The sequence below is a fragment of the Orycteropus afer genome, unplaced genomic scaffold (genome assembly GCF_000298275.1).
Source record: "Orycteropus afer afer isolate SDZICR_OR568_19922 unplaced genomic scaffold, OryAfe1.0 scaffold00159, whole genome shotgun sequence".
NCBI lineage: Eukaryota > Metazoa > Chordata > Mammalia > Tubulidentata > Orycteropodidae > Orycteropus > Orycteropus afer.
In genome coordinates this window covers 1791569-1807051 of record NW_006921746.1, presented here as the reverse complement: position 1 = coordinate 1807051, position 15483 = coordinate 1791569, and positions in this window count along the sequence as shown.

Here is a 15483-nt window from a genome sequence, read left to right as displayed (position 1 = left end):
CATAAAAAAAAAAAATGAGTCTTCTTGGAATAAGATGATTATTATAGAGAAAAGATGAAATAAGCTTTCATTGATAGAGACCATAAAATAATTTCATATATTCTGCCCATTTTTCCTCTGGGGTCCTTCTTTTGTTCTTCTTGAGTTCAATACTCTTGTTTAGTCCATATTGGAGTCCTCATGAGTTTTAGACATTACAAATATCTTCTTCCTTCTATCATCTCTACTTAACTTTGCCTAAGGTACTCACTGTGGAACTGAAATCCTTAGTTTTTATGTAATCAATCTCATACTTTTTTTTATGTCTTAGAGTTTTTACTTCTGAAGCTTTTATTAAGAAGTCTTACTCCACATTTTAGGTTGCAACCATATTCTATAATTTTCTTTTATTCACTTTATAGTTTTAACTTTTCATTTAGGGCTTTAATCTTTCTAATTTTAATCTTTCTAATTTTAATCCTTCTTACTTAGGGCTTTTCATCCTATCCAAGAATCCAGAACAGCTTATCATTTATTCAGACCATTACCTATGTCCACTGATAGAATTAAACATTCTCTTTATGGAAACTATCATCTTCTCACTTAGTTCCTAGGAACTACATCAGATCCTATTGAGTTGTAACATTTTTTTTATTACTTTTTCTACATGATTATTACTTCTTATACATAATATTTTGTAAGGATCTAACTATATTTTTCTTTAGTTAGTGTTGTCAGTTTTCTTAGTATGTCCTATTAAATAATCTTTCAATTACCCATTGATTCCTGCTTACACCATTATAATAAATTATCTTCATTTATAAAAATGGGTCTCTCTTTTTGAATATTTTACTCTGTTCCAGTATCTAATTGTCAGTTTTTGAACCAAAACTACATTTTTTTAATTATTATTAATATAGTCTTGTAATAGGACTTAACAAATGGGATGGAAATTTTTCATTTTTCTTTGCTATTCATGTATCTTTCTTTTTACAACTATAGTATAGTGTTAGTTTATAAATTTCTTTAAAAAGTCTAAATAGAATGTTAAGTAGGATTACATTAAATGTATAAATTAATATAAGGAAAATTTACATCTTTATTATATAAAGCCATGCTATCCAAGCTTCTAGAACAGCTTATCATTTATTCAGATCATTATCTGTGTCCATTGATAGAATTAAACCTTCTCTTCATGGTAAGCTATAGTCTCCTTACTTAGTTCCTAGTAAGTTGCTTAGTTCCTAGTAAGTAACTTCTTACTTAGTTCCTGATCATATTGATTTGTAAGATTTTTTTTTATTACTTTTTGCACATGATTATTACTGGTGTAGAGAAATATTATGGATTGCGTAAGTCATTCTTATATACAGCAAGTGTGCTGAATTTTCTTATGGGTTCCTCAGAAGGAAGATTGGGCAATCTACTTCCGTAGTGATACTGCCTCAGAAACCCAAAGGGGGGTCACTATGAGTTGGATCTAACTTGATGGCTTTGAGTTAGTTAGTAGTTACTAGTTTCTGGATTTAAAAAAAATGTTTCCTACTATGTTATTGCTGTTGTTAGATGCCAGCTACTCAGTTATGACTCATAGCAACCCTATAAACAATAGAATGAAACAGTGCCTGGTTCTGTGCCAGCCTCACAATTATTGCTATGTTTGAGCCATTGTTGCAGCCACTATGTCAATCCATCTCTTTGAAAGTCCTACTATTTTTTTCCTGACACTCTACCAAGCATGATGTCCCTCTCCAGGCAATGGTCCCTCTTGATAACATGTCCAAAATATATGGAGCAAACTTTCACCATCCTTACTTCTAAAGAGCATTCTGGGTGTACTTCTTCCAAGACAGATTTGTTCATTCTTCTGGCAGTCCATGGCATATTTAATGTTCTTTGCCAACACCATAATTCAAAGACATGAATTCTTCTTTCGTCTTCCTTATTCATTGTCCAGCTTTCACATGCATATGAGGCTATTGGAAATGCCATGGCTTGGGTGAGGTGCACCTTAGTCCTCAAAGTAACTTCTTTGTTTTTAAACTCTTTAAAGAGACTTTTTCCAGTAGATTTGCACAATGCAATATGTCATTTGATTTTTTGACTATTGGTTCAATGGGTATTGATTATGGATCCATGTAAAATAACATCCTTGACAAGTTCAATATTTCCTCTGCTTAATATGACGTCGTTTATTAGCCCAGTTGAGATGATTTTTGTTTTCTTTATGTTGTGGTATAATCCATACTGAAGGCTGTAGTGTTTGATCTTCATCAGGAAGTGCTTCTTCAAGTCCTTTTCACATTCAGCAAGCAAAGTTGTGTCACCTGTATAGTAAGGTAGTTAATGAATCTTCCTCCAGTCCTGATGTCACGTTCTTCATAGAGCCAAGCTTCTCAGATTAATTGCTCAGCATGTAGATTAAATAAACATTGTAAAAGGATACAACTATGAGGGACCCTTGCCGGATTTTAAACCATGCATTATTCTCTTCTGTTCAAGTGACTGCCTCTTGGTCTATGTACAGTTTCCTCATAAGGACAATTAAGTGCTCTGGAATTCCCTTTCTTCACAATGTTATCCACAAATTGTTATGATACACACAATCAAATGTCTTTGCATAGTCAATAAAATGCAGGTCCCTATTTTTGCATATAACATGCCCACATGAATAATGTACACATTTATATAATGCCCATAGCACACATGGGAGCTCTGGTAGCATATTGCTTAAGGCACTTGACTGCTAACCAGAAGGCTGGTGGTTCAAACCCACCAGCCACTCCTTGGAAGGAAGATGGGGCAATCTATGTCCGTAGTGATACTGCCTCGGAAACCCAAGGAGGGGTCACTATGAGTTGGGTCTGACTCAACGGCACATAACAACAACAACATAGCACACATAGGAAACTAATGTGTGATGGCATTACTCAGATTGCAAAACCCATACAATGCATGTATTATTTGCATTTAAAATATGGTAAACATCTTTCTGGTGTTCTCTGCTTTCAGCCAAGATCTATTTGTTATCAGCAATGATATCCCTTATTCTATATCCTCTTCTGAATCCAGCTTGAATTTCTGGCAGTTCTCTATTGATATACTGATCCAAACATTCTTGTATTATATTCAGCAAGATTTTAATGCATGTGATGTTAATGCTATTGTTCAATAATTTCCATATTTGATCACCTTTCTTTGTAATGGGCACAAATATGGATCTCTTACAGTCAGTTTGTTAGGTAGGTGTCTTCCAAATTTCTTGGCATATATAATTGTGTCCTTTCAGTATTGAAGGCTCCAGGAAATAACTTCTGTTTTCAATACCATCAGTTCTTGATCAAGTGCAACCTCCTGCGATGGTTGAATGTTGACTAGTTATTTCTGGGACGGTGACTCTGTGAATTCTTTCTATCTTCTTTTGATGTTTCCTGCATCATTCAATCTTTTGCTCACAGAATCCTTCCACATTGTAACTCAAGGCTTGAATTTTTCTTCAGTTCTTTTTGCTTGAGAAATACCAAGTGTGTTCTTCCTTTTTGTTTTTTTAACTCTAGATCTTCACAATTCCATTATAATATTTTACTTTGTCTTCTCAAGCTGCTTATTGAAATCTTATGTTCAGCTCTTTACTTCATCATTTCTTTCATTCACTCTACCTACTCTATGTTCAAGAGCAAATTTGAGTCTCTTTTCACGTTCATTTCTTTCTTTCCTGCCTTTTTAATGAACTTGTGTTTCATTCATGTGTGATGTCCTGGATGTCTTCCCACAACCCATCTGATTTATTTGCTGGTTTATTCATCTGGTTTGTTTTGCATACTTCAATAGTGTTCAGTGCATCAAATCTATTCTTGAGATGGTCTCTAAACTCAAATGGCACATACTCAAGGTCATATCTTCGTTCTTGTGGACTTACTTAATTTTCTTCAGTTTCAACTAGATCTGGAATTTGAGAAGTTGATGGTCTGTTCTGCATTCAGCCCCTGGTCTTGTTCTGATGACTGCTACTGAGTTTGTTCATTATCTCTTTGCACAGATGTAGTCTATTTTGTTCTTGTGTATGCACTCCAGAAAAGTTCACATGTATATCTACGTCTATAATTGCAATCTATCTTGTTGAAAAAAGGTATTTACAATGAATAAGTCATTGGTCATGCAAGATTCTATCACATGACCACTGGCATTGTCTCTCACCAAGGACATATTTTCTAATTGCCAATGCTCCTTCATTTCCAGTGTTCATATTTCAACCTCCAGTAATTATCAGTGTATCTTAATGGCACGTTTGAGAAATTTCAGACTTTAGAAATTTATAAAAATCTTCAACTTTTTCATCTTTGACACTAGTGCTTGGTTCATAAATTTGAAAAAAAAATATCAACCGGTCTTGCTTGTAGGCTCAGGGATACTGTCCTATCACTGGCACTGTTGTACTTAAAGATAGATCTTGAAATGTTCATTTTGAGATAAATTTGTCATTGCTGGCAAGTGGACCACATGACTGTCTTATTCAAATTGGCCAATACCAGTCCATTTCAGCTAATGCCTAGCATATCTATTGTCAAGCATTTCATTTCACTTTTGACAACTTAAATTTTTTCTAGATTCCTATTTCATACATTTCATGTTCCAATTAATGGATGTTTGTAACTGTTTCTTCTAATTTTGAGTCATGCCACATCAGCAAATTAAAGAAGTAATTTATGGAAAAAAGTAATGGCCTAAATATGAAGCTAATCAAAATGTGGCAAAATTAAGCAACTAATAGAATGCAAAAGAGAAAATACATGTAATTTTTTTTTTTAATGTCAATAATATTCCACATTGGGAGGCCCAAAGATCATAGCATGAGCCACAGAAAGAAAATTAATCCTTGCATTCTACTTGTCTCAGCACTGACTAATTTAAGAAAAAAAAATATATCCCTAGGAATGTGAAGGAATGAGGCAAAGGTATTTTTGTCTGGAAGCTCTTCTGTACAATTTTGTTTGTTATTATTTGCATGCATACACACATATAATAAAAATACACAATATACATAAATTATACCTATGTTCTCAGATACCGCCTCCAAAAGTTTCCTCTCATTCATTCTGCTGTGATGCCTCATAAGCTTAGTAATAATTTTGAAAAACCATGTACACTTACTTCTCACTTATGAACTATCTTATTATCTGACATTTTGCACTTACACTAATAGTAAAAAAAAAAAAAATCTACTATCCTACTATATTTTATATTAAAGGCGTAATCTGGTGATGAATGCAAAGGTGCAAAGCGAGAGCAATGCAGGCTGTGGTGATTAAAGTTATGTGTCATTTTGGCTGAGCCATTATTCTCAGTGGTTTGGTAGTTATATAATGATATAATTTGGCCGTTATGTAATGTTTTAATCATCCTACACTTTTGTATAACGTCGATTTTCTCATAACAACCTGGTCTTTGGACTTAAGCCATGGTTGATAAGTGAGGAGTGAATGTATATTGAAAATGAAAATGATAATTCATCATTGTTCCCATTTCTGTAGCTTTTTTTAACCTAAAACTCTGCATTCTATTGTGGATAACATTGAGAAAAATGGGAATTCCAGAACATTTAATTGTACTCATGAGGAACCTGTACATAGACTAGGAAGCTGTCACTCAAACAGAACAAGGGGACACTGCATGGTTTAAAATCAAGAAGGGAGTGCATCAGGGTTGTATCCTTTCCTCATACTTGTTCAATCTACATCCTGAGCAAATAAACTGAGAAGCTGGACTATATGAAGAAGAACATGGCATCAAGATTGGAAGGAGAATCATTAACAACCTGTAATACACTGATGACACAATTTTGCTTGCTGACAGTGAGGATGACTTGAAGCACTTACTGATGAAGATTGAAGAACACAGTCTGCATTATGGATTACATCTCAATATAAAGAAAAATATCCTCACAACTGGACCTATAAGCAGCATCATGATAAATGGAGAAAAGATTGAAGTTGCCAAAGACATCACATTTGGTTCTCTGAAAATGCCAATGGAAGCAGCAGTCAGGACATTGGACGATGTATAGCACTGGGCAAATTGACTGCAAAAGACCTCTATCAAGTGCTGAGGAACAAAGATGTCTCCTTGAGGGCTAGAGTGTGCCCACACAAGCCATGATATTTTCAATTGCCTCATATGCATGTGAGAGCTGGACAATGAATGAGGAAGACCGAAGAATTGATGCTTTTGAGTTGTGGTGCTGGTGAAGAATGCTGAAAGTACCATGGACAGCTAAAAGAACTAACAAATCTGTCCTGGAGGAAGTGCTCCTTGGAAGCAAAAATGGCTAGACTTCATCTCATCTACTTTGGTCATATTATCAGAAGGAACCATTCCTTGAAGAAGGATGTCATGCTTGGTAAGGTGGAGGGTCAATGAAGGAGGAGAAGGCCCTCAATGAGATGGATTGACACAATGGCTGTGGGATCGCAGAGCTGGCACAGGAGTGGGGGATGTTTCATTCTGCTGTGCATAGGGTTCCTATGAGTTGAAGACTACTTGACGGTACCTAACAACAACAACATATGTTCTACAGAGATAGAAACAGTTTTGAAAAGACAGGAATTATTCTCAGACTGAAATATTTGAGTGTTTAAATGTATTTGAAATTTACAAAGTCATCAGATAGAATAGGTGATAATTAGATAAATAATTATCTACAGCCTGTTTGCTAAAATAAAATATCATTGAAAAAGTTATATTGTGTAAATTAACATATTAGGCATATACTGTGTCTGTGTGGACATCTTTACATTAATGGAGTATCTATTTCATGGTTTCATATTAGTTTTATAGTTAATTTTTAAATATTTATGATCCTTAATAAAATCATTTGAAAATTAAAGTATCTTTTTTATGAGTATGAGTATGAGTATGTATAATAACCATAAAAATGTGTCCAGTCCTGATCCATCCTCACAATTTTTGCTATGTTGAGCCTATTGTTGCCATCATTATGTCAATCCATCTCCTTGAGGTTCTTCTTCCTTTTTACTGACACTCAACTGTACCAAGCATGATATTCTTCTGCAGGGATTGGTCCCTCAGATAATCTCCAAAGTAAGCAAGACAAAGTCTCACCATCACCATTTTGTCTGAACTTCCTCCAAGACAGTCTTGTTTGTTCTTCTGAAATTCATGGCATATTCAATATTCATCAACACCAGAATTCAAATGTGTCAATTCTTCTTTGGTCTTTCTTTTTCTTTTTCCAACTTTCATATGCATATGAGGCAACTGAAAATACCATAGGTTGGGTCAGGTGCACCTTAATCATCAAAGTGAAACCTTTGCTTTTCAGTGCTTTAAAGAGAAAGCCATGTGGGAACCCTAGTTTCCAGTGTCATTTACAATGTACAAAATTGTAATTTCAGTCTTAGCTATGATGCTGGTTAAAAAGCACAAATGGAAGCAGAGACAGAATTATAATAAAGGCATTTATTCTACTGTTACAAAAAAAAAGTAAATTAAATAGTTCACATTAAAAAGCCAATTATCATCTTTGGTTTAGGATATTATGGAACTGTGCTCTCTTAGTTTGTAGTGTTAGTCATTTTCAGCAAATGCATATTACAATAGTTTCATCAGTTTCAGCATGTAATAGCTTTGGGTGACCATGAAGTATGAACCAAAAAGTTCTATCAATAGAGAATGGTATTGTCTATAATTGGCCACAGCTGCAAGAAACTTATCATTTATATTCTCTTCAATCTCTCTATTGTCTAACAATAATAATAATAAAGTTCTCAATATCTTAATGGCTATGGTAAGTATGAAACATTTTAAATAGAATTATTATATTTCACAATAAAAGAAATATGGATAATCATAAAGACAAGATACTTTTGATGTCAAGAAGTTAATTAATTTATAAATAGTGTAAAAAGATCTTACATTAATTACATTTATTTTACTTATATTAATATTTTTAAATTTTCATATGAGGCAGAAAAGTAAGTCACCTGAGTAAGTGGAGATTGTTTATTTGCTTTTACATTGACGAAGTCTACATATAGAAGTATTTTCTGACTAGTTCTATTGATAATTCATTCATCTTGTCTCCTGTGATCAGACTCATGATTTATTCATGATCCTCAAAAACTGAGGGAAAACTCAGGATTCAACCTTGTTAGATGGTTTACTTGGCCTAGAAGCGTCACTTTGATATTTGAGGTACCACTGATCAGAGCTGAGAAAAAGGTTGTATGAGGGAAAACCTCAGTTGGAGTGATACATCAGTTTGATCAATTTGAAAAAACCTCTCAGTAGATGCTATAGATATGCTATAGCAGTGTCAGGCTACAGAAAATATCCAAAACACTAGCAAGCAAACAAAAAATATTTTATTCTTAGAAGTTTCTGTGAAATGGAAGGGACTCTGATAAAAAAAAAAATAATAAATTGTGTATGTGAAACAGAGGAGAGAGAAAAAAGGAAAGAAACAGAAAGAAATGACATGATCAGAGATTGTTTTACGTGGCCTTTGAACCCTTCATCTTTCCACATATATGAGAAAAATATTTTAAAAAAAATCCTTCTGCAATGATAATATTCATTTTTTTAACATCATTTCCCATAAAGCAAACTTAACTACATGTTCAGAACATGTAGTACGTAGTATTCTGAGTAACATGGAATAAGCTGTGACAATAATAAGCCCCTAAGGAATTATAATTATTTTGTGGTTTCTCCTAATATCAAATGGTTCTTTAATTGTTGGAAAGAAGTAAAGAAGAACAGTGATAGTTTCCCTAGACTCATGTATATTGTTGTTGTTGTTGTTGTTATGTGCCGTCGAGTCGGCCCCGACTCATAGCGACCCCTCCTTGGGTTTCCGAGGCAGTATCACTACGGAAGTAGGATTGCCCAACCTTCCTTCCGAGGAGTGGCTGGTGGGTTTGAACCGCCAGCCTTCTGGTTAGCAGTCAAGTGCTTTAGCCACGATGCTACCAGCTCCTTTGCACATATTTTAATTGACTAATTTTTAATTAGGAGCTCTGGTAGCATAGTGGCTAAAGCACTTGACTGCTAACCAGAAGGCTGGCGGTTCAAACCCACCAGCCACTCCTCGGAAGGAAGGTTGGGCAATCCTACTTCCGTAGTGATACTGCCTCGGAAACCCAAGGAGGGGTCGCTATGAGTCGGGGCCGACTCGACGGCACATAACAACAACAATCATGTATATTAAACTCCCATAAATACTGAAATATAGGTATTTTAATTATATATTTACCAAAATAGTTAATTTTTAATTTGAATATGTTTTAACTGGTTGAACTGATTATTCATGTTATGTTTCTGTCATTATATTCAGAACTTTAAGTACAAATTATAGGGTTCAAATGGAATTCTCTAGTAAATTCCTTATTCTTCTTGGCCATCTGTTCGCCACATAATAGAGTAAGACAAAGCTTTTAAAAGTGTTACTCCAATTACCAATGAGATTTCCATTCTTCTGAGTTATGCCGAGTTAGTACTTCCAAAAATAGTTCCTTATAATATCGCTTATTCAATCAATCTAAAAACAGTCTACCAATTGTTTAAGAAAAGATTCATGAAATGCCGCTAAGTGTGGTATAATTTATTAACTTGTATTGACACTTCAAAACTAGAACCTAAGCCAGAACTACTTTCTGTCAAATTTAAGTTATCCTTATCTTCTGTTTCAGAGCCTACTGCACTAAACTAAGAATAAAATTGTACAGAAGTGTCCTTAATTGGCCCAATAAATCAAAACACATCAGCAAAATGCAATTATAGCATATTCAATTTTATTCCATTTTAAATCAATCTATACAATTATGTGTTAATCTTTGTATAAAAGATATTTTTAAAAAACATTTTTCTTCCTTTATTTGCCCCCTTAGTTCACTGACTTCATTAAACTATCTCACATATTCACAAGGCCTTTTAACTATTCTGCAATTACAAAATACTATAACTCATTAAAATAAACATTTTTTACAGAGATATATCTAGTAAAATTAATATTGTCATAAATATTTTCATAAATATCAGAAAAGATATTATCTGAGTATTTCTGGGAAAACATACTGCCTTTTGTTAGAATTTAACAAAACCTTAAATGAACATCATTGTTAGGTACTGTTGAGTTGGCTCTGATTCATAGCAATCCTATATACAACAGAATGCCTGCTCTGCTTGAGCCCATTGTTGCAGCCACTGTGTCAAACCATCTTGTTGAGGGTCTTCCCTTTTTTGCTGACCCTCCAGTTTAACAAGCATGATATTATTCTCTAAGAACTGGTCTCTTCTGACAATATGACCAAAGTAGGTGAGATGAAGTTTCGCCATTTTTGCTTCTAAGGAGTATTCTGGCTGAACTTCTTCCAGGACAGATTTGTTCTTTCTTCTGGAAGTCCAGGGTATCCTAAGTATTCTTTGCCCAACACCACAATTCAAAGGTATCAACTCTTCTTCAGTCTTCCTTATTTATTGTCTAGGCATATGAGGATTGCATATGAGGTGACTGGAAATACCATGGCTTAGTTTGCATACACTTAGTCTTCAAAATGATATCTGCTCCTGAACACTTTAAAGAGTTCTTTTGCAGCAGATTTTCCCAGTGCAATACAATGTCTGATTTCCTAACTGCTGCCCATGGGTGTTGATCAAACCAAAAAAACAAACTCACTGCCATCATGTCAAATTTGACTCATAGTGAACCCCTTTGGGTTTCTGAGGTGGTAAATCTTTAAGGAAGTAGATTTCCCAGTCTTCCTTCCACAGAGTGGCTGGTGGGTTTGAACCTCCAACCTGCTGGTTAACACTCAATGCCTTAGGAACTATGCCACCAAAGCTCCTCATGGGTGTTGATACTGATATGATTATAATGCCCAAAGACCATGAATTAAAATGTAATTAAAAAAACAATGTTGAAAGCTAATTCCATAGGTGTATTTTACTTTCACTATTTCTCTGGATCCATTAAAAAGCAGTTAAAAGAGTTACACAGTGAAAGCTCTTGAGCATTTCAACAATTTGTTTGGAAAATAAAGAGTTAATCTCGACATCTGGATTCTATTTTTTTAATATAAGATGTAAAGTAAAAAGATGACAGTCATTTGAGCTAATTTATCTTTTGGGCTTAAGAGCCTTATCTTTTCTTTCTAAAAGTTCTTGAATTTTCCAATTCTTATTTTTGTGTAATGCTACAACCTTTGCATCAGGTTTAGTTTTGTTTATACCAATGGTTCTTGATAATGACAGATGAAGTGTGGCTGAATAAAAAGTTGTGAAGCAGACATACTCATGAGAATTATAGACTGTGTCATTATTTATTGTTAAGCCTTCGATACATTTTATTACACTGTACATACATAAAGCCATAAGAACTTATATCATTTATTTACTAAATTAAAGGACACAATAAGAAAGTTTATATCTAATAATTTTGCTGAAATCATATTCACACTTAAATTCCTAAATTTTATAGCTAAAAGTACTCAAAAATTATTTGTTATCCAATATGGGAACTTCTCCACAACATACTCACAAAGTGATTAGCCAATCTAACAAATATGCTTCTCTAGTAATTTCTCTTATTAGCAAGAAAAGCAAGGACAAAACTATCCATAAAGGAAAATACTGAGGAGTAAAAGTAATTTAGTCATAGAGCACATATAAAAGTCCAAAGTCCTGGGTCATGGTTGTCTCAGCATATAGTAGATGGTAGATAAAATTATGAGATAAGAGCATACCCAAAATCTAGTTAGTTCATTTATGACTAACAGTGGGATTTAAAAAAATGGGGGGGGGGGAATTAAGGGGTTTAGAACAATTATACTGACAGCATTAGTGTCATCTTATTTAACTTTTACTTACCCAGTTACAGCAAAGGGCACAGCAAACTCAAATATCTGTGCACCTTCAAGGTGTCCCACAAATTATCACAGTAACGGAAGAACTTGTGAGCTCCTAAAATACACAGACCACATCTGCAGCAACTAGACCTATTATTGTTGTTATTTTTAAAATGCTGTTATCTTCTAGCTAAACTGGATTGCTTGGTTTTAAAAGGCATACATAAATATATTTGCCAACATGTTTTAGCACTTACATATGCTAGCCATTAAACTAAGCATTATGTCAGTTAGGAATGCTTTTGTCTACAAATAGCAGACAACTCACCTAAGTAATTACTGCTGTTATATAATAAAAAGTTTGCAGATAGGTAGTTTCTGATGATGGTTCAAGTGCTCAATAATATCGGAATATATATATATATGATCAGATATTCTTTCCTGTTGGCAAAATAAATAAACTAAATAAATAAAAACAAGCCCATTGCCATCAAGTCAATTTCAATTCATGGCAACTCTACATGTTTCAGAGTAGAATGCATTCCATAGAGTTTTGCTTTCAGTGGCTATAATCCTATTCCATGGCACTACTGGGTCAACTCAACCTGCAAGCTTCCAGTGAGTCGTTATTGTTAGGTGCTATTAAGTTAGTTCTGACTCACAGCAACCAGTGACCCTGTGTAGTGATCCCATGTACAACAGAAGGAAATACGGCCTGGTCATGTGCGATCCTCCCAATCTTTGTTATGCTTTGGCCTATTGTTGCAGCCCATGTCAGTCCATCTGATTGAGGGTCTTCCCCATTTTGGCTGACTTCACCCAGCACGACATACTGGTCCCTTCTGACAACATGACCAAAGTATGACAAACAAAGTATGGCCATTTTTGGCCTATTGTTGCAGCCCATGTCAGTCCATCTGATTGAGGGTCTTCCCCATTTTGGCTGACTTCACCCAGCATGACATACTGGTCCCTTCTGACAACATGACCAAAGTATGACAAACAAAGTATGGCCATTCTCACTTCGAAAGTTCACTGTGGCTATACTTCTTCCATGATAGATTTGTTTGTTCTTCTAGCAGTCCATGGTACATTGAATATTCTTTGCCAGCACTAGAATTCAAATACATCAATTCATCCATAGTCTTCCTTATTCATTGTCCAATTCTCACATGCATATGAGGCTATTGAAAAGACCATGGCTTGGGTCAGATGCACCTTAGTCTTCAAAGTGATATCTTTGCTCTTCAACACTTTAAGAAGTTCTTTTGCAGTAGATTTGCCTAATGCAATATCTCATTTAATTTCTTGACTGCTGCCTCCATAGGATTTATTGAAATACCAGTGGCATAGCTTCCAGCAACACACAGTAAAACAAAATGGCAGATGAGTGGTGGTTCAGTTAGCAGTGAGCACAAACCAGTTGTGCAACCCATGAAACTTTTCTTGGCAAGATAATTAGGTCTTACATTTATCTCTAATATTATCTCTCACTTCTCTGTCCCTCATTTACACCATTTCAGTCATATTGATTTCGTTAATTGGAATGCTTCCATGTCAGTGCCTTTGCACTGGCTAATCCCGCTGGGATACTTACTTCACAGGTATACACATATTTCACACCCTTGTTTCCTTGAGATCATGCATGAAGATGACATTCTGAAAAGTCATCTTAGTTAATATTACAAACCCTTCCAGAATTCTCAATTCCATTATCCTGTTCTTATTTTCCATAGAATTTATAATCTCAGAGAGTAAATCATACATTTAATTTTTATTACCTGTCTCCCCAGAAAACTCTATTAGGGCAGGGATTTTAACTGTTTCATTTACTGATATGTCCCCTCAGCAAATATATGTTACATATATAAATGAATCAGTGTTTAATTTAGGAGAAATAGAAGGGAGGATAACACAAGAATTCTCTCCCTTTTGTATGAAAAGCAAAACCTGTTGCATAAATATCCAGAAACCCTTCTGCTTAGGTTTCATAAACAGTTACATAATAAACTCTAGATGTAACAAAGGATGGAAAATAAAGGATTTAGTTTTTCCAACCTCCTCAGTAGATAGAGCAAGAGTTAAAGGGATTGAGTATAGGCACAATGTTAGTCAACCACCGGTATCTGCCATTTCCTGCAATGTATTATTTCAGCTAAACTTCAAAACCTCAGAGTAGGTGTTTTGGTCCTCTAATCCTACTCTAACAGAAAACACCACAAATGAGTGACTTTAACAAACAGAGATTTTACAGTTTAGGACACTAGAAGTCTGAGTTCAAAGTGCCAGCTCTAGGGGCTGGGTATAAACTCCTCAACCTTGGTCTTCAGCTCTGCTTTTTGTTCCTGGTCCACTGAAGCTGGAGGTGTCTCTCAGCTCAGGCACCTACCGTCTGCTGAGGCTGACAAACCCAAGGTGGACAAATAAAATGGCACAGTCCCAGGATTATCAAACAATATGGCACGCCACTAGTTCAAGTCCAGAGAGTCCCGAGATCAGCAGCAAACTTGGCAGGCTGCTGAATGAAGACTTGGTTACATGCAGGCTCTAAGCATGCTAAAAAGCTCTAGAGACCTTTCTCAATGCTTCTTATTATATATTGGATGCAGACCACATCCCTAAGGTAGCTACTCAGCTGCTCTAGTAGATTGTACCATGGAGTTGATTACCAGACTCATCATGGGAAATGTTTTGGTTACCTCATGCTGCTCTAATAGAAATACCACAAATAGGTAGTTTCAACAAACAGGAGTGTATTTTCTTACAGTTTAGGAGGCTAGAAGTCTGAGTTCAAAATGCCAGCTGTAGGAGCTGGGTGAAAGCCCCTCGACCTTGGGTATCAGTTCTTCCTCTTTCTCCTGGCCCACTGGAGCTAGGGTATCTCTTCACTCAGGCAGCTGCTTGCTGCTGAGACTAACAAGACCAAGGCTGACAACTAAAGGACACAGTGCCAATAGTACCAAACAACACAGCAGGCTACTAGTTCAAGTCCAGAGACAGTCCCCAGATTGGTGGACAACATGGCAAGCTGCGAAACGATGACTCACCCACATGCAGGATTCAAGTGTGCCGAAAGCTGCAGAGACCTTTCTCAAAACTTCTCCTTATATATAGGAAAGAGACCACATCCCTAAGGCAGCTACTCAGCTGCTCCAGTAGATTCCACCATGGAGCTGATTACCAATCTCATCATGGGGAATAAGTACATCCAGCTCTCCAGCCATGCAAAACCAGGCCCAGCCACATTGACAAATAACCTTAACTGCCACAGTAAGTGATTTTATTATACCCATTTATTTAATGAGTAAATCAAAAGTTAAGCATTATTAAGCAACTTGACCAAGGTCCCATAACTATTACTAGTAGAAAGTCTGAAGCTTTAATCCGTGCTGTCAAAAGCCCAACTAACTGTACTTAACCCCAGTATCTCACTATTAAGAAAATCAAAACAAATTACCACAAGGCATATAACTTAATTTCTGCCCAAGTTTTCTTGATTGTTTTCCCTCCTATACATCCCTTGTACTTAACATTTTCACAAATTTAAGGACCTCGTATTGTCAACTCTGTCGCCATGCTGTATGTTAAAATTACTTCTCCTTTTCTTCTTTAGTGAGATAATTTTTAAATTCATATTTGTACA